Below are 21,140 nucleotides of genomic sequence, written 5' to 3'. Positions count from 1 at the left end.
AAAACACATTAATGTAATGTGTTTATAATTGAAAAGCAGATTAATAGCAGGTAGTTTCAAACCGCTCGTTGGAACAATCCATCCAGCCCCATCCGGGCATAGTGTAGAGCGCCGAGATCCGATAGCAGCCCCAATAGATTCGCTGTGCAGGCCACTAATGGTTTTGTAGTGCACTGTTTCTTCATCCCCTCTGTGTGCAGAATAGTTACACACTGTGCCCGCGCTACACCTAGCCAGTGCGGCCCGGCTTAATTGCACGCATTGCGGTCTGGTTTCTGAAGAGAGCGGATGCTGTGTGATTACTACTGGAATGTACGTTCAAACACAGCTTTACTCCCTACTCCAACAGTTACAAATATAGGAAAATGAGTGCAAAGGTAAAAGTTGGAGCATTATATTAGATTGGAAAAACAAGCGGCGCGATGAAGCAATAATATTCCGGAAAAAAGGCATAATCCCCCATCGAACAGTTTGCGCTACTGCGGGGGCTTCAACCTGTGCCATCGATGATCGCACCGAAATTTGCATTGCCCCCAAAAAACGTGCCATTGCCAAACAGATGATGTCGGGTAATGGGATGCGACTGCGAGCGATTTTATTGGCTATACCTGGAGGCAATTTACATTGTTTATGTCGCACCCGCGGGCTCCCCCCGTGGCTGAATCAATTACCCGCGCCCGCATGTTTCAGCTCTTGTTTATTACAATCGTTATTGTTTGTGAATACATCACAATATTTTCGGCCAACAGAAACAGAAAAAAAGACCCCAATACCCTGTCTCACAACACACAGAAACGATTTTTGGTCGTCAATGTGTCCTTTTTCTCTCGCTCTTTTTTGATCGGAGTTTGCTGCCTTACTGCCCGCCCGGCTGCATTGCCATACGGGGCCCAACATTCACCACCGGCAACGGTACACACCGGGGGGAAAAAAACAGGGCCGAACCAGAATGCAACAACCTGCGCACTGCGTTTATCATACAGCCAAACAAGTAGTGCTCGTGTCTCTCGCTTGTTTTGAGTCTCTTTTTTGTGTGTGTGTTTTTTTTTGGGGCGACATCATTTCGTCAGATCGACCGATCGATCGAAGAAGGATCGATGCGCGTTACACGCCCAACAGAAGAACAGAAAGTTCTGCCCTCCTTCCCGCATGCTCCTCATTGTGACGAAGCACCCCGGGAGCCCTCCACACTACTTCCGGAGCAAATGGCAAAGCAGCCAAGGCCCCACCAACGCTAGCATCCCTTTGGCAACCTACCCCCAAAACGATAACGACCCTCCATCTGCACTCTTTCTGCCACCGTTTCTTCTGCAACTTTGGGCCACTCGGACCATCCAAAACCGTCCAAAACCAGCAGCATCGAGGCATCGAGGGGCACATTATGGAGCGTGATGGTGTGCATGATCGACGAAAAACGGTTACCGAAATTGTGCTGATGGAATGCATGGGAGAGGGGGGGGGGGGGGGGGGGGGTATGCGAGCTTCTTGGGGACATTGCGCGCATCTTTCCGCGACAAACCAGCGCCGTCAAGGGCAAAACGGTGGCAGGCACTCTTTCCCCCGCGAGCTTGACGCGACAGCGCGTCGCGCTTGCTGTGTTCGCTGTGTAAGGTGGCTGTGTCCCGCGAGAAGCCGCCAGCTCACGGGGAGGGGAATGGATCGGTACGGTGGGACAGAAGTGGAGTGGGGTGTTAGTTGGCTACACTCCCCGAACGCAAGATGATTGCATGATGCGTACACGCTTCTGGCCGAGCGCGGCAATATATGCACATGCATGTCAGAGGGCCGTTTTTTGCTCCTCTTAATATCATTTTTGATTCCCGTCCCTTCACGTTACGGCCGGTCACGGGGGGCAAAGGGTTGACCGGAGCTGCGCGTGTGTCCCTCGTCTCGCATCACCCCTTGAGAGTGTATAAGGGGTTTTTTTAGTGCGTTCGATAACAACAATAATTTATATAGAGTAGAATCCGGCACTGGTCTTTCTTTTTAATAATATATAAAAATATGTATAATACCTGGGCGAAGTTACCGTCCTTCCCCTCTCGGTGCAGCCAGTGCAGCCTTTTGTTCAGCGGCTTGCCATCATACCCACTCCTCCTTTCTTTCGCTCCATTTGTTGGCCCTTTTTGGCGAGCTACACATTTGTTTTTTTGGTCTTTTCGTGCATTGTTTCACAGCATTTTCGGCGATAGATGTTTGTTGCCCGTTGCGGAGAGATAAAGTTTCGCACAACCCCATTTTGTGCGTGGTGGAAAATGAGGGGCCCCGGGAGCATGCCGCAGTCAGGAGGGAATGGGGGAAAATGTGTATGTGCGCACGAGGATGAAAGATGAACATGCGGCGACATGAGAAGAGTAGTGAAGCGCGCCGGTCCTTTACCATATTACCCGGGGTCGTCGCGGGCTGTAGCATACAACACACATGGCGGAGCGATGCAGGCCAGCCGAATCGAGGTCGAAATCTGGCACCAAGTTCAAGGAACCTGCGCGTCGCTTCGTCCGTTTTTGATTTGCGACAAAGTATGCTGCTGCCGCTGCTGCTGCTTTTGTTTGCTTTGCCCCGGACGCTGTGAGTTCGGTGGGGCCGTGCGCATATTTTTCATCGTTTCGTTGCCACCACACCATGCTCCGGGGAGGGATGATAGGGGCTGCTCGGTACGGTGGATGATTGTCTCGTGGGATTGTTTGCTTGCGTCTTCTGCGCGATAAGTTTCCACACTGTCCGATGCCGGAAACATACATCCATCGCCGGTAGCACCGTGGCAGTGCGCGACATTCCCGGGTGTCGGGTGAAGTGTTTTTCCCCCGCACGGTGGTGGGAAACCAAGAGGGGCTCAAGGTCTTGATCCTCACCTCACTTCACAACTGCCCGAGTGGAAGGGGGGTTTACATTCGCGACACGAATCGGCGGCGGTGATGCTTATTTGCCCGGAGTTGCGCGAGTTGAGTGAGCGATTTTCGGATGACCATTTATTTTCGACTTTGCTTCCTCCCCTCGGCGACCCCACTCACACACTACTGGGGAGCAACCTTTTTGTTGTTGTTGTTGTTGATGCTCTTTGACTTGTTGGCTCGGTGTGTTGGCCGTGTCCGGCCGCACCGAAAAGCATCAAGCAGAGGTGAGTTTCGCTTTGACTGGTCGCTGTCGTCGTCGTCGTTGTCGCCGTCGTCGTCCGTTTGTGGATGTCGTCCGTTGGTCGCGTTCTTGTTCGCGAAACGGGCGCGCGCGCGCGACCACACTCTTCCCTCATTCTACCCCCCGGGTCATACCGCTTCCCCTTGGCCAAGTGTATACTTTTTATGTTTCGCGATTACGTTTTTGGTCAATTTCGTCATTTTTGACCGGACATTCTCCTTTCGTTGCGCGGTTCTGGTGTAACCCGTGGTTCTTGTCTGTTTTATCTTCTTTTTTTTTGGTTGTCCCTGGGAAGAAGAAGAAGTAAGGGAACGAGGAGGAGGAAGGGGGATCTTTTTTTTTGGTGTGCTTTCTTTCTCGCTCGCTCTGCGAAAGCTGCTGACCGTGCGTTGGCTTGTGTTTTAGCTGCCGCGATGTGATTATGTGAGTGTCTCTTGGCGTGATTCCGCTATTGAGGCCGCGCGCTGCCCCGCACAGCATCCGCCGGCATTGCTCTGCTGGTCCCCCGCCCCTTCTCCCACCGTATGTGGGGAAGTGGCATTGCATCGCTCTCGGACTTTTCGGTGTGTCCCGCAGCAAGGTACAAGCATCCCAGCACACACACACACACACACGCACGCACACATACACAACCTCAAGACATCGTACGTACTGCAGGAATCGCTGCCCCTTCACCGCACGGCGGCACACGGCTTATTTTATTGTGTGCCGTTGATGCTAAATCAAACATTTGGCGACACTCTAATCATCGTATGAATAATGTGACAACGGGTAACATAAAAGCAATCAAATAAATTCGCCACTCGCCCGGCAAGTTTCCGCGTCGAGTGAAGGAGCCCCGGCCCTGCGCTGCCGCGAATGTCGTTCCCAAGGGGAGAGGGGGGGGGGGGGCATTTTTGTCGTTTGTTTGTTTTTGGCTGCGCTGCGACTGTAATTCGTCAACAATCTGAAGCATTTTCTAACGGGGAGGAGGGAGTGGGTCGAAGTTAATGAACCGAGAGAGGGGGCATTAGTAATATAATTTTGCGGCAAAAGTTCAACATACCGCGGTGCAATTCTTTGCCTGATTGCCGAACTGTGCATGGCTGCCGAAGCCGAGGCCACGCACACTTGTCCTTTTGGCGGAAGGCACTGTTAGGGCGGCAGTAGCTGCACAAAAGGATAAATTAACAGATAGTTTGCTGACAATTGAAACCTGTCCGAGTGCTCCGTTCGAGCATGCTCGGGGTCACAGAGTGTGGATTTGAAACTTTCCCGGGGGGTGCAATAATTGGCTGTCTATGTTTTTGGGACGCTCGTTTACAAGACAAACTATGCAAATCGTTTTCTAGATGGACGGTTTTCATACAAAGATGGTAAATTGGAATGAGAATTGCTACTGTTGTTCGCGTGGAATTGATCCTAATATTTAAACTCAGGGGTGTGTTATAGGGGCGGTCCCGTGGTACAGTCGTCAACTCGAACGACTCAATAATATGCCCGTCATGGGTTCAATCCTAGAATGGATCGTCTCCCCATACCAAGGATTGACTATCCGGCTGCGTGGTAATGAATTAAGTCTCGAAAGCCTGTATAGGCCGGCATGTCCGCGTAGGACGTTACGCCAAATAGAAGAATTTAAACTCAATCGTTGTAATCGCACAGTTGGATTGGTTGGAAACAGTGTTGCGAACGGTGATAGTCGTCGACATACAATTTTACAAAATGATACTTTTTGAAGCATCGCATTCTAGATTCACGCTTTCATTCAACAATCACGGAAAGAAATATCATTTGACACGATGATATTTTTCTGCTGCATTCATTTGACTTTTTGATTTTGCCGTACCTCAAGTGAACTAGATCTTCATCGAAAATGGGTCCTTTTTCATGTTTTCGCGTGAATTTCTATACTCCTGGGACTATATTCTATAGACTGAGTGAAAATATCAAGTGGTCAAATGACTAAGCATCGGTAAATGCACGATTAAGCAGTTCTGGCGTCTCATAAAAAATGTCAAATAACATTCATTCTACATTTTTTGCAATCAAGTCATCGCAAAAGCAGTGTTTGTTATTGCACAAATTATTGTCGCTTTTGGAAAGTCGTGTCATGATCAAAAAGTCGTGAATATCATGATCAAAAAATGATTTTGACAGCCGCTTACTGCGAATATCATAAAAAAAATGTCGACAATTAACAACAATGGTTGCAAATTGTCGTGCTATTCCGTTTGTGGATGTCATGAGGGGTCGTCCATAAACTACTTAACGCTCTTGTTGTTACGTAGGTAGTAGGAGGGGTTTGACAACTAGTTAAATAGCACAAAACATAATCCTGAAGATAACTTCAAAGTATGATCAAAACTTCACACTGATGACTATGATATTCCTATTTGGTTGCAAAGGTAAAGATGATGATGTGCCAAATGAATATGGCAAAAACTATAGCATTCTTATAGGAAATATCATACCGCATACTTCAAAGTATCATGATTATCAAAATATATTACTTAAGTTGTTTAAATTGTAGTTTTTAGAAACCAAAAATTTTTCTTCACGAATAGATGTTTAATTTTTAATCCAACACAGAAATAAAAATGGGTTTTAATATTTTTACCTATACTTTGAACATCGAAAGACTGTTCAGGGGTTAAATACTACCCCGAGATCTGAATTATATTCGATGTGTAATGAATAAAATGTTTGCGCGATGTTCAAAATTCAATAGTTTTTCATTTGAATCAGGTAATGTGAATTATGAATGAATGAAAGAAAAAAGACATTACAATTAAAAAGTATAGTGCTCTAATCTAATGTAATGCATTCCTAAAAAAATATTTAAAAAAATACCGTAACGTAATTTATGGATGGATCCATTAAGGACAAGTAACAATAAAAAATAGAAAAATAAATCACGATGGAAAATGAAACAAATAAAAAAAAAAACTATTTAGGTACTAACATTTTGTAACAACGAAAAAATGTCATAATGATATTGTCATGTCAAAATGTCAACAGCTTTAACACCTCAACCCCAACAATTAATTTTATATTTTCGATTACAACCCACTATTAAAGGTACACACAAATGGAAAGGAATATCTTTACTACGAAAAATTAGGCACTCCTACAAGTTTGTTATATCCAACATTAAATGTCACCTTGTGTTATGTGACAATATCTCCATTGAAACCAGTAATCTGGAAGAAGCAAAGTCTAAAAACAGCGAACAAGTGCATAAAGCCTTCGCTACTCGGTTTTGTGCCATGGCAGGGGGGAAACTAAATGTGTCCGTAAATTTAGTGTAGCAAACGGTTGGAGAGTTCAGTCGCCTGCCCCGGTCACTATGGCCCGTGTAATTGCTCTAGCAACGGAGCTCGGGCGCAACATTGCATCGTGACGATCGGCCGTCAAGGGTGTACGACAGAGTCTCCCCGTCTTCTGCCGGGCTACTTCTTAACTCGCAGAGGTAAGTGAGCATCACCTAAGATGAGGCAATGGACGGCGAGGGCAATTGTGCCGCGAGGGATGAGAGCAGATGATGCTTCCCCGTCAGCTACCGCACAGCCACACAAACTGTCTATAAATAAGTCAACGGATGAATTTAAATATATTAAAAACGTTCACCGTTTAAATGGGAGGCCATGCATCCGAGGGCGCAACTGGCGCAGTGAGGTCAATCATTTTATGTACGATGAGCACGGCACGGCTACGCGATGCGAATTTCATGCGAAAAAAGTAGTATAAGATGCAAGGGGGGAGAGAAACACACACACACACACACACAACGGCTACAAAAGCCGTTCTCAGTGCTGCTGGTTCGGCGATCACCAGCAGCAACTGCCAATCGGCGGCACTATGGAAAGGGAATAATTTGCTCCAATGATCGTCCATGTACTCACGCACTCATACGGCGAGGGGGAGGGGATGAAGAAGTACACCGTGCCTCACCTACATGAACACAACCGTCCAGAGGCCTGCCCAGTGCCGGGGCCGGGTCCTCGTACGCGACACAACCGACAACGTCGCGACTATCGATGATGAGCCGAAGAACAAAGAAGCACAATTTATTTGTAATTATAGTTCAGCTGCTGCCGGGGCCCCCGCTGTATGGTGCCGCCACTTGTTCGCTGCTGCGTGTCGCAGCGGCAAACTTCCTGTGCGCCTAGGCAGACAGTAGGTGCAGAGTGCGCTGGACGTGGACAGGGGCGCAAAATTCACATCCCCGCCAATCATCGACGCATCATAGTGGTGAGAATCGGCGAAGGAAAAAGAACAAAACTTTTTTGTAGGGGGCAAAAAAAAAAACCCTTCACACAGTCACGGCGTGGAAAGAACGAAAATGGGGTGCAGGCAACGTAGGGTGCACACGGCCGAGGCACAGATGAACTCACGCGCAAACAGCTGATGAAAGATTGCGTAAAACAGCGCCACATGCGCTGGATGCACAGGCCGCGAATCATAGCAGGGGCGCGGCGTCCCTCAAGGTGCCCGGAGGCTTCTTACATGTTAAGGAAGAACCAAAAATCACACATACAGAAGGGTTTTACGTGCTTATACACGGGGTAAACGGGGGTGCCACTGCGGGAAAATTGCCCAAAAAAGGGGAGATAAAGAGAGCGAAAGCAAAAAGGTGAATAAACGCGATAAGTTAGATAGCCCCAAAATATGATTATTAGAAATGCAAAATGAGAGAGTAGCTCGACAGCAAGTGTAAAGCGCAGGAGCCTTGTGAATGATGTGAAGGATATGTGAAAAAACGAAGTATTTCATCATCTGTGAACTCTGTTTTATCGTAGTTACCGAAGAATCGATGAATTCTTCTCAAAGAATGCTGTCCGCAAGCGCTACGTAGTAAATTGCTCCCCAAAAAAACGGTAAAAAGCCAAAGCTATTTCTAAACTCCCAAGTGTAACGCAATAAGAAAACAGGTAGCTTATTCTGACGTTTGTGCTCGCGCTAAATCCCATCGTCCTAAGCTTCCTAAGGTCGCGATCCCTCTCTTAAGAGATCGACAGCTATCATTCATAATGCTAGATGATAGTGCTATCCCACTTTTGCCCACTTGTGTCCCGCGGGTGCGGTTCTTACTTTACTTTCCTACTCTACTTCTGCTGCTGCTTATAGCATTCCCCTAAGCCAGCAGCCCGACCGTTTGCTTTCGGTTCGTTGTTTTGCTTTACTGTTTCATTCTCATTCTCGTTCATTCACATCTTCGAGCTTCCGGCACACCGGTCACCTTTCTTGACTCACATTAATTTGGGATATTAGAATTTGGCGGTGTGTGAGTTTTGTGTTGGGTATATTGCCGTTGTTTGCTGTTATTCCCCCCCCCCCCCCCCCCCCCTTCGCACGTTTGGGTTTGGTTGGTTTAGTTTTGCTCGCATTGTTTTAGATTGCTTTTTTCGTCGTCGCTCTCGTTCGTTCGTGTTTTTTTTTATTAGTTCCACGTTTTGATTCGTTACTTCCAGTTGGAGGAAATAAACGATTTTATTTCCAGCCAGAAGAAGGGTTTCGCTCCGTTTTTCCGGTCGAGTTGAATCGTTACGTCATCTTCCATGCCTGCTGAAAGCTCGCCAGTGCCGACAAGTGAACCATTATGACACGACCAAGAAATAAAGGTCAAAAGTTGTGTCGTTGTGATGCGGGGGCTCTCTTGTACTTCGCTGTACACCTTCGCTGTCGCTATAGCGAGATACATGATACCAGATAAGGCAGGCTAAAGATGTGTTGCAATCCCTGAGGTTTGCGGCGCTGTGCAGCTGTACCACCAATCGAAGGTTCGATGATACTTTGTTTGATTTAGTTTACGCTTCTCACGAAACTCTCGCGCTGCGCGCCCTACCAAACTGAACCCAACAATGATCCATATTCTTCTAGCTCCGTGTGGTAGAAGCTTACGTAATCGTTGTCGTAACTTTCTCGAACGAACTTCGGGAGATACATTTGGGTGATAGTAGAGCGGCTCTTCGGCGTTCAAACATCAGCATGGTGGCGCTGTTGTAACAATTCCACCCGCCGCTCGATGACATAGAGCGGATCGCGCTGCTCAAAGCGGTACTCTTTTACCTTAGACGTTAACTGCTGACTGCGAAGTACGGACAGGTTCCGCAAAGGCAAAAGCTCCCGGCTGCCGCATTAGAATTCATTACCAACGCTCTCAAATCCTCCACTTCCTTCTTGTGCTGGTGCTTACCGCTTACCGAACCGATTCATTAGCAGCAACGATCATACACACACAAAGGCCGGCGTGTGGCCCTGCCGTAAGATCAAACGGTGGGAAAAAGCTAAGCCGGCTGGAATAATTTATTGATTGATCGCTGCACACGGGAAGTGGGAAGTGTAGGTCGAGATCGCTTCAGCGACCCGCTGCCCATGATGCCACGATTTGCTTTGGCGGAAAAGCGACAATGCCTTCCCTAGGGAGGGACGTAAGCCAATCACAAATGCTGGAAAGCTGCACAAAACAATACCTCTTCCCGGGGAGAAGAGGAGCGGTATAATTTACACAGGTGTATGGTTTGTAGGAGAGTGGAGAGGATTTCCTTTTCCCCTTTGCTTTATGAGCCTGCCAGTGGCCACCATCTGTCGATGGCAGCTGTGGCCGCACAGCAGTGCCGGTGGAAAATGCAAATGATGGAGCACATGTACTGTGTGTTGTGCTAGCAATCGAGGAACACCCGTGGTGCGGCGTAAAGCAACTCATAATACAATTTTCCAGATTGTTCTAGATAGATACTCTATTTCACGGCGCATAATTAGCGCAAACCTGGATGAGCTACGCTTTTTCATCCTTTTCTCAGATTGCCTGCAGCGATTGTACTGTCTGTGATACGGAATGAGTTGAGTTTATTTTTTTTGGGAAATCAACCGCATTTGTTTTCGATCTAGATTGCCCGATTCATCAACGCATATGTTCCCATCGGAGTCCATCATATGCTGAGATTCATTTATTCTCACTGTTGAAGTTTATCTCTTAAAAACGATCACGCTTAGAAAAGGTTTAATTAACGGATAGTAAAATATTTATGAGAAAAAGTGTGTCAAACTTCATTTTATAATGTTTCTGTACAGATAATACCTAACTGCAGGTTCAGGAAAGACGTAGGGCTGTGATTGAAGGCGTTACATTTGTCACTCAGACCACTGCACTTGAGGATTCCCACAGCGTTTGTGTCTGTGTGCATTGCCGTACCGATAGAGCATTCGATGCGATTTTGCTTCCTCAAAGCTCGGTGGTAGAAAATTGATTGGTTCGATTCTGCTGCAACCGCATCGCCCTCTGACCACAATATATCTGATCACGATAAATCGAGCAACACACACACAGCTGCCCTCAGAGACAGCTTAACAGAGCTCACTCGAACTCGATCGATCGATCGGTTTGGATTGGATTGGAGCGAGAAAAACACCAAAGCCCCCAGCACGGCAGGGCAACGTGCTAGTAGCTAGGCCGCAAGGAACAAACTACACCGATTTCACCGAACGCAGATGAAACTAAGGTTCGCTTTGCCAGCGCACTGTGCCCGGGCAAGATCGGCAGTTGCCGATATGTCCAATCGCTCCCCGCGTGCGGATATGTTGTCTTCATGGAGCTGTCCCATCGTTCATTCAACGGTGTGCAGTTGATCGAGCGAGAGCCCGGGAGAGCACGTTTGCGAAACGAAACTGGATGTGCCCGTGTGCTGCACTAGAGCCCCTAGTAAGTAGGCAAAACCCCGGGCTGTTGCGAATTGCGAAACTTCCAGTGCCACAAACAGCGGTAACTGACACTGAGAGGCCGGCAGTAACAAACCACAAAAAAAGAAAAGAAAAGCAAAACACAAAACAAAAACATTAGCCAACCGCATCCTCCCGCATGCACACAGTGCAAGGACATTGATGGAGTGGCTAGTGGCTTTTGCATCGTTTGTTCAGATTTGCAGTGCGCCGGAAGAACTAAAAACCCTTTCATTCACGTCCCCCCTCACTGCTGGGTGCTGGGTGGGAGAATTTAGGTTTTGATTGATAGTAAACTGTCCATCAGCAGCGACTATCTGATGTATGAATTTGTTCGGAAGATTACTAACCCGGGTTGCTAGCCCATCAAGCAAGCACCATTCCAGGTGGCTGTGCTCCGCGGGTCGGTTTATCGGCCCCGCAGAAGGAAGGTGATTATAATTTATTCATCATTAATCGTACTTCTTCTGCTCGGAAGTAAGATTTGCTTTACGCTGCCCGGGGCAGCCGGCACAGCTCTAATCTGAAAAAATGTGATTTATGTAGCCCGGTGCAAACCCGGCGTTGATAGTGTCGTTATCTGTCTCCGCTGGTTTTATGTGTTGTTTTATGTTACGGAATGGTTGTTTTCTCCCTCGGCCCCGTTGCGCTTCTGCCCTGTACGGGCGTTGAAGTCTTTTGATGCGCGCTAACACGATCGCATCTGCCACGGCGCGATAATGAAACGATCAATTTATGGACAAAAAGAAGCCAACGCGAGAACCGAGCGGATGGATTAACGATCAAAGAAGAAATAAAATTAAACACCTCACACAATGCGATCCGAATTGATTAATTCGCCACGCGAATTGATTCGTACAGTGTGCGATTGCACGAGCGAACCACTTTCGGCGCTTAGCCGTGTGTCGTCATCGGTGTGCAAAAAGGAAATAGAAAAAAAGAAGAATCAAAATGTGAGCAAAGCCTCACCGTTTTGCACGGTGGAAAAGCGGCAAAACTAGGAGCGAGCGAGTACCACACCACGATCCACACCACGACCTATTGCCGACGTTTTTCAAACCATTATTGTGTGGCCGCATTCAATGGACATTATTTACGGTTTGTTTTGAAACCGATTCTTTACCGCCGATGCACGTCATGACGCCGATTAGTCATCGTTGTTTTTGCCGTGCACTTGCTAACTATCGATGGAGTTACGGTATTGTACCGAATGCGGGGAGGTAGACACAACACACCACACACACCAAACCCCGGCAAACGCTGGCACGGCGGCATGCGGTTCCGGGGGGCAGATCCACGAAATGGAACGTTAAAGTCGTCCCAGTGTGGTGCTCTCGAATTGCGCACGGAATCGGCAGCAGTAACACACACACACATACACACAAAACTCACCAGCCGGATGAACGGTGGAATAAAAGTGGTGTGTAACGAATTTACATGGGTAGCATGGTGCTAAGGGAACATAGTCTTAGATCAGGTGAGATTACCAAATAGATTGTTAATGAAGTAGCGGTTGTGGCGAGAGAAGCTGCCAGCTTATTTGCTCGGTTTAAGGGGTTAAGCGGGTCCATCATGAGAAACAAAAACGGCACTAGCAAGACACTGCCACAGTACAGGAGTGGCATTTTAGGGTGATTGTGAAGGTAACATTAAATGCTTGCCTTCCCTATTCTTCCATGCTGTAGCGCATTATGTGCCGGCAATGGGAAACGGTTCTCATAAGCTTAATTGAATATGGCAGTAATACACCCATGCGGATGACATTAATTTTTTTCCGTTTTACTTCAAAATTGTTTACTTAAATAACACACTTATAATTGTTTCAAAATACAATACTTACAGAGCACTCCAAAAATATATGGTCGATTGATTCACCCAGAAATACGCCGTACTGTTTGTGTATCAATTATTGTGGAGAGAATATTTCAGGTACTATTACGGCTGTACTCTTACCGCTGATTGGTACAAAACTGGCCCTTCTTTGAAGCTCGCATTGGCACCGCAAACCTTTGCACTTTGATTTACAACACTGCACTCATCACTTTGGTAAGATATCGGAACTCACTATCACAACGATCAATCACTACAACTGTCGATGAGCCCGAGCACACGGAACAACGAATCTGTTTTGCTGTTATTCACAATGTTTTAATAACGACTTTACTGGCACGATCTGTTTAGAAATTGAACATTTTGTAATTGAAAAATATATGTTATCCACACTAACAAAAAATAAACACGTTTTAATCAAATGTGAAATATGAACGCTCATAGAACGGAAGGACTACGTGTTGTTTTTGACTTCGTTATGTTAATTAATTAGCACGCCGATGCGCATACAGCTGGTGTGTATTCACACAGAAAAGTTGTTCCTTTCAACTCCTTCATTCCGCAACAAAGCACAATCCATTGCGCATGAAATTGTATCCTTTCCGGCCAACGAGATCCAAACCATGTAGTGCCGCGATAACAAGAGCGATGAAAGCAACGACAGCGCGTTGACAACAGTCACTACCGATCGCAGATGACGGACGCGTCTTGCATGAAATTCCTTCTCCAAACCAGATTTGCAGCGCGCGATGCGATGGAAGGCGCTCGCAACCAGAAATTAATCGATAAAATGTACGCTCATCGTTGCAGTTGCTTTCGATGCAAAATGGTACTGGATTTTACGCTTGCATGCAGAACTGTGTTTTATAAAGCGTACAAATAATGATCCTTTTACAAATATTTTTTCGCTAGAATGTTGCTTTAAAAGACATTTGGAACTGAATCATCTAGCACAAGCGAAAAAATAAGCAACATTATGCTGAAATTGTTCAGCAATTAATGAAAATTTTGATACTAAAATAACAACAGTTAGTTGTGTTGTAATGATGCTAACATATATGCGTTGGTTAAAATTATTCTTTTCAATGAATCCTTGAAAAATTTACTTATTTTAAGTGTCTGGAAATGAAAAAGTTTATTCTGCTAGTTAATAACATATTCGTCCAAGTATTCCACAAACAAGTATTTACACTCTAAATCCAAGAAAACAATGCTTAGGCAAGTAAAGTAAACAATTTCTACTAAATTATTGATGAACTTGAGCAAATAAATTCACGAGCTAATATTCCATGAATGTCCTTGGGTACATGTCAACCAACAATTTGCAAAAGATTCAACTAAGTTTTGCACTTGATGTGTTTTACTATATAGCGATCTTATGTTCACAGTTTTAATAACACATTAATCACACACGTACAGCATCTCCGTTGGTGCTATGAGCGATCTTATAATTATTTGCGAACTACACCGATTGACACGATTCGAAAAGTACACTTTTGTTGCGACCAAAAAACTCACGGTATGTTAGCCACTGATGGAAATATTTGTAACGCGCTCAACTCTCACGATGCACCACGGTGTACGATCGATCCACAACACACGTTTCGCACGATCACCGCTAGCAGACGTTTAACTCTACGCAAAACTACCACTCTTCCAGCTAAAGAGCTCGCGCAAACACCTCCTTACTCATCGACGGATTGAGAGCAAATGAATGCATGAATCACCGTGTTCATTTAGCAAATCAACAAACTTCACCGCTGCAGGGGTTTTCGGTGTCGATTTGGAGCGATTGCAGGTTGGAAGTAAAATTTTATTTTTCTTCATTTCTATTTTTTAGGAGCGGTTGTGAAAATGTTTAACTTCTTCATATGCATGCATTTAGTTCAAGGTAATGTTTTGATTTTAGTTATAATATTAAGTGTCATTTTATTGACAAAACTGTTTATAGTTTAAGTAGGATAAATTATAGATTGTTTTTGACAAATCTAAAAAAGTATATTATTCCACAGCATAGAAAATTTATTTGATTATAATTTTGACAAAAAAAAAGATGTTAACATTAAATTAGCATTGAACTAACATTTATATAAAATAATCATTTTGAGGCAAATTCATCAAAAAATATAATAATAATCATAAAACGATAAATTATTCAAGCTAATGGTAAAATAAACAAACATGTTTTTGGTTATTGACTAACCGCATGTTCACCCCTTTTCAAAATCACCCTGATCAGCTCTCCGATCCAGCGGTGTTGAAATGAACTCATCTCCCCGTTTTTCAATGTTCCTCTTGCATACCTTCTCCATTGACTATGGGAAAGGCAAAATATCTGGTCAAAAATATGTTTAAACTGTTTCTGCTGAAATGAGCCAAATTATATTTTTACATGAGATTTATTCAAGGAATAAAACTGAAAAGTTTGTAACATAAAACAAACAAAATTTGTTAAAGTTTCAAAATAATAAAAACGCTAAATAGAAATTAATAAATAAATAAAAATCATGAACTAAAATATACATTAACATGAATAAAACGGACATGGCAATGGTTATGGTACACCATAAATTTCGGATGCCTTAATACACACGGCATAAGATAACTGTATATCGAAATAAAGAAGCAATTATTACACATTATGAAGCTTTTTTTTAACATAAAAGTCAAGTGGTTTTGGGATGGAGTCGCCTGGTAGAGATGAACTGAAGCTGATGTTATGGTATATAAAAGCGAAATTTCAAATGTTTTATAAATCACTGCAAGGATTGAATGTGAGCTAGACTATTTTACGCTTTTTTACTTTAACTTGAATTAAACTGTTCATAGCAATACGTGGTTTATTTAGAAAGCTAAAGCTCTGCAATGAATTCTTCGATTTATTTGTTCTTAATAAATTCATATTTAAACACATTTCCTTCATTGAAGATGTTCATGAACGTTCCAAAAATAATTGAAAATTTGTACAACATTCAATACAGAACATACTTGAGGTTTGAACCATCACCTGGAAAGTTGTTTTCGCCTTAACGGCTTTCCACCAGCAGTCCTTACGGCTCAAAACAAGTCGAACACACGCATTTTTCGACGCATGAAAAACGATTTCCGTAATGGCACGGTTGACAACATTGTTTCCAAGTGTATGTAAATCTGCACAAGTAATTTATATTATTTCACGTCACTGATGATCGGTATGCACGGCAGCACTTTGTGCCATTTAGCCATGCCCTGTATAATATATGAAAATAAATTATACAGAAAGTGTCAGCGTGTAGCTGACGATGCACCGTATTCCTTTTTTTTTCTCTGCTCCCCGTTCGCACGTCTCCTGTTTGCCCTTATCAAGGTAAGTTATATTCATCCGTCTCTGTATCACTTTATCTCTCTGTCTCTCGCTCCTTCCCGCGTGTACAGAACGGTATACAATTTCCGTTCCGCTCACATTATCGTCCACTCGCCAGACAACCAGGTTAATACACACACACACACACACACACACACACACACACACACACACACACACACACACACACACACACACACACACACACACACACACACACACACACCAGCGGTTGGCGCTGTCTCCCCACTCATTCCTGGCCTAGACAAGCGCTGACGAGAAAAAGCAATCCTGAAGCATAAAATATATCTAAAACATGTCCAGTCGGGTGTGGTAGCGGTGCGGAGGAAGCACATATGATGATGATAAACTCACTACCGTTCATAGCTCATGCTCCTTTGCCCGTCGATCCTCCAACTGCTCCGTCGATCGATCAACATACCACTACTCTCGTCGCTCGGCTTTTTTTTTGCAGGAAGCGCTTCCTCGATCGATCTGTCCGCCGCTTTTCCACCCTCTCCCTGCCTGCCGTGCGCATCTCGTCCCGTCCACACGATAAACATCAATTCTCAAACGCACCGATCGTTTATCTCCGCATGATGTTTATTCATAATCAATTAATTCAATCAGTGCGCGCAGGCGCGCAACTGTTCACGGTCGACAGTCGAAGTTATTATGTTTAGGTGTAGGCCAAGCGGATCGGGACACGCCGCGCTCGGGATGGATTACGGATCCCTGCTTCACTCGTACCTAGTCGATCAACTGCAGCTCTGGCTTGCCCGCTGGTATCACCGGCACACAGACACACAGTGGCCCATTCTCCCTTGAGGCAGTTCTCGCCCTGAGGCAGCGAGACTTAGCCAAAGCGAGCGGCTTCGGCTGAATGATGATGATGATGCGCGCCCGGGCCCGGGTGGAAATGGTGCCTCCACCATCAATCGAACGGCAAAAAAACGGTAACACTTTACTGGCCCCTGATGATCGGGGCTGGGAGTGATGTTTTGCTCGCCGACTTCAATGCCTAGCAAGAACGCGAACTGGCCAGGAGTGGAGAGAAGGAACAGAAACCTTACTGAAACATCCTAGACACCGTCGGCGTTGGTGGTGAGGACTTCATCGAACGACAGACGACACAGACGGCTCTCTCTCTTGCTCTGTCTCCACGGAATAAGTGATTAGTGTTGCACAATTGTGCACGGTCGGTTGTCATTCAGCGTTGACGGTGGCGGCGATGCAGCGCGTTTTTACCTCCGCACTGCGGCACGGCTTGCGCTTTTGCGGCCACTTCTGCTCCAAGCAAACCACTGTCAGCACCCACACATCCCCCTACCCACCCATCCCAAGACTGATCGAATTGGATACGGTGGTCGGAGTTTTTCCATCACCACACCGATCGGCAGAAGTGCGCAAACGTTCATCACCCGGGCACCCATCATGGGTAGCCTGCGAAGGTGTAATTCTCCGTTTATTGTCACAATTATAATTTATGATAAAAAAAAAGTTATAGCTTTTAATATTACAGTGCTCGCACCGAGGAACGGGCGACGAAGGCGCACCGATATGATGTACCGCCAACCGAATGATCGTTCCGGGACGCAGAGAAGGGTGCTCTGGCGCTCTTTGCAGCTTTGCTGTCCCGTTTTTCCACCAGCTTCGTGACGCGACCCGACTCTGCTCTCCGTGCAAGCCGTTTTTTTTGTTGCTTCCCTCTTTCTCTCCCCTTCTGTCGGTCGCATTATCATCGCTCTCTTTCGAGCATAAATTCCACCCATCTGCCTCGTTGGTCTGGCTGGGCGCTGCCGGCTGGTGTCGTTGCTTGCGTTTAATAACTCACCCACCGTCCACAATTGACCTATCATGATGTTTTCCAGTCCCGACCGACCGTCAACACCGGCTGGCTGGCTGGCGGTTATGCCTGTGTGTGAGTTAGTGCACTTTTTTTGCATCGCTTTGCTTTCGTTTGCCATAGAAACGTTTTTTTGTTTGTCGCAACTGGCGGCAATCTATCCCGCCGAATGATAGCATTAATGCTGCGTAAAATGATTGATTGCAATGATAAATTAAACATCGCCCCGGCTCAAGACAAACTATGCGAGAGATTGATAGAGTGGTCGAAGCACCGTAAGCAAATTGTTCGAGCCAGCACGGTGTCGTCGTCGTCGTCTGCTGTAATCTGTTTGCCATGTACTTTTCTATAATCTTTTTTTTTTTCGTTTGTTCGAGTCTGCTAGAGTAAGACGGTGGTGCATCTGCCCGCCGGGTCTGGCGGCTGCACCGGAAATCGAGACGCATCGCTCGAGGCAAAACTGAACTAGACTAATGCGCGTATGGGAACATGGCGTGCCGTTTTGTCCAGATAATCGATTGACGGTTCTCTGCCACGGTGGTTTATCAAATACGGTGGTGGTGTGGCCGTGCGAGCGTTGATATATTTCTTCAGCGATGAGTTATGGCTTACCGTGCTCTAGCGGTCGTAATCGCTGCGAGTTGTTCGATTCTGCACATGAAAGATGGATTCTTATCATTATCTCGATTCATTTTATTTATCTAGCTCAAAGATTTCAAACTCTTACAATAGTAACACGAGCCTAGTTGTTATATGTTTTTATATGATGCAAAAATCGGATCGTTTGCAGTTCCTTCGATTTCATATTGGGATAACAGTTTCGTTACAACAGTAAAAGCTTTAATGCAAGATCAATTTTACTAAAACTAAGAAATGTATTTCCAAAGGACGTTTGTTCATTCAAAGGAGATTATGTTTATTTGGCAATAAATAATCAGAATCTACGTAGGCGTGACGTACAGATAGGTAAACGCACTTTTGAAGTCGTCCCACAATTCACCTATTTTGGGTCAAAGGTCAGCAACGACAATAGCATGGAAGCTGAGTCGCGCAAGGATGCTGGCTGCCAACCGGTCATTCTACAGCCTGAAAAATCAGTTCACCTCAAAGAACCTGTCACGACGGACGAAGCTGGGACTATATAGTACCTATATAGTTCCGGTACTCACATACGCCTCTGAGACATGAACACTGTCCAAATCTGACGAAACCCTCTTAGTCGCGTTCGAGAGGAAGATGCTCAGAAGGATACTTGGCCCCGTATGCGTGGAAGGACAAAGGAGGAGCCGCTATAATGACGAGCTATACAAGATGTACGGCGACCTCACTGTCGTGCAGCGTATCAAGCTCGCCAAGCTCCGGTGGGCTGACCATGTTGTACGCATGGAAACGGACAACTCAGCCCGTAAAGTCTTTTTAGGCCGTCCACAAGGACAGAGGAGGCGTGGTAGGCCCGAATTGAGGTGGCAAGATGACGTGGAGGCGTCCGCCATTAAGGCCGGGATAACGGACTGGCAGACGAAGACGCGAGACCGTGAGCGGTTTGGGACACTCCTGAGGTAGGCCAAGACCGCAAAGCGGTTGTAGCGCCGGATAAGTAAGTAAGTAAGTAATAGGCTAACACAAAAGTAATAGCAATGAACTGGCAATGAACAACTATGTTTATTTATTCCTGGTAGGATAGTCAATTTTATGTTGATATTGGTGTGATGTTAATTATAAATATATTTAAGCAGGTATTGATTGTGAACAGCATTTACGTACGTTAGAAACTTGCTTCCTTGCAATCTCCATAGAATCACTTTTCAGGACAAAACGACACGCCACCTTTTTTCTGGTGACCAAAATCAGAATTATAAGCTCACCTGTACTGTTATATCTAGTCACCTTGATGCTGCCTCATGGAAAGCTTGAAATCATTCGTAACATCCTATCAAAAATTACACGTGTTTAAGCTGACAATTCCAACTTTATGCTAAACGTTTTGCAGAAATATAATGTTCTAACTGCAACCTTTGCCTAAAAAATTCGATATGATAGTCTCTCAAAACAATATGCAAAAAAATGTCAGAGCATGCATTCTTTATTCTTGTAGGTGGAGCAAGGTTGTTAATTGTTTGAAGTCTTTTTCTTACAAAAAATGCTCTTTAGGTCACCAAGAACCCTGATTGTTTGCTTAGAATTTTAATTAAAAGTAATGTTCCGAAACCACACACAGAATGTGCCAGTTAATTCAGGACATTTACGATCTTTTTATCGTTTTGAAGCTAAAGAAGCTAAAAAAACCTTCTTTTTTTTCTTCAAAAAGACATCTACGAAGATAAAAATCTCTTGATACAGTACTGTAGAAGCAGAAATACAAAAAATGGTCCAATCGGTCGCGGACCACTCAGAAAGACTTCGCAGGCCAACAGTGGGACATCTCTGATCTACCTTCTTTAGAAATGGTGCAGGTTGTGCTACTTTTAAGCAGAATTAATCTAGCAGCATCTAGCAAACTTTTGAGATCAATATCCTGAATTCCACTTCCAATAGATGGACATTCAAGCCTGTCGCCTTCCTCCAGCGCCTTAATCCAGGTAATCACTGCGTGACGGCACGTGTGGATTGGAATTGATACGCATTCTCCATCGAACAACTGTCATTCCGCGCTCGGGCCGCTCACTTACTGACACAAATACTTGGAGCGCAAATGGAACAGGGAATCGTCGCCAAAACGGAATGCAGCCCGGGGGAAAACGTTGTGATGCCACCCATGATCCCGGCGTGCGTTGTTTCGCAACTTTTGCTACCGTCTGCTACACAATAAACCCTTTTTCCGCTCTCTGTTTCCTTTAGTTTTACCTCCGAACGGGTAGAACCTTCCACTTTCCGCAACGATGCCTCTTTCCCAGACACAATTGCCAGTTATTTTCCTCGCCCGAGTGCGCGCCGTGTGAAGCGGGAAAATCACTCACCCATAACTGCGCTGGGAATGCGCGCCGGCTTCTCATTTGCTCACTGAAACCGTCTGGACTGGCCTACAATCGTTTGCTCATCGCTGCGGTCAAACGTTGTGTCTGGTGTGCGCGGTGACCGCAGACATAAATATTGTTACTCCGCCAAATGTGAGCGTTCGGCAGAACGCGCGGGTGTGCAATATAACATTAGAAGCTTTTTGTTTATAACAACATTCCCATTTTTCCGGCCATACATATAAAATTGCACACGCATAAAGCCAAAGTTCGGAAGCGCCTTTAAACACACACTAAATGAGCTGCCACAACAATCACGGAAAGCGATCGT

At 45.4% G+C, this 21,140-nt stretch overlaps 1 protein-coding gene across 2 annotated transcripts in view; it reads right to left on the bottom strand.

The window, feature by feature from the left end:
* LOC120957677 (protein limb expression 1 homolog) overlaps nt 1-21,140 on the bottom strand; it is a 265,788-nt gene that overhangs the window by 41,075 nt on the left and 203,573 nt on the right. The window contains exons 1-2 of one of the 2 annotated variants that reach the window (XM_040379995.2): nt 14,185-14,391; nt 12,677-13,009 (exon numbers count right to left, since the gene is read on the bottom strand). The exons of the other annotated variant lie outside the window; for it this stretch is intronic. The gene's annotated coding sequence lies outside the window, so the exon portion shown is untranslated. Of the gene's footprint in view, nt 1-12,676; nt 13,010-14,184; nt 14,392-21,140 lie in introns of those variants that run through there. 2 annotated transcript variants of the gene reach the window in all.

This window comes from Anopheles coluzzii, chromosome 3 (assembly GCF_943734685.1).
Source record: "Anopheles coluzzii chromosome 3, AcolN3, whole genome shotgun sequence".
Lineage (NCBI taxonomy): Eukaryota > Metazoa > Arthropoda > Insecta > Diptera > Culicidae > Anopheles > Anopheles coluzzii.
Note: the sequence above shows the minus strand (reverse complement) of the source record. Positions and strands in the feature narration are given on the sequence as shown.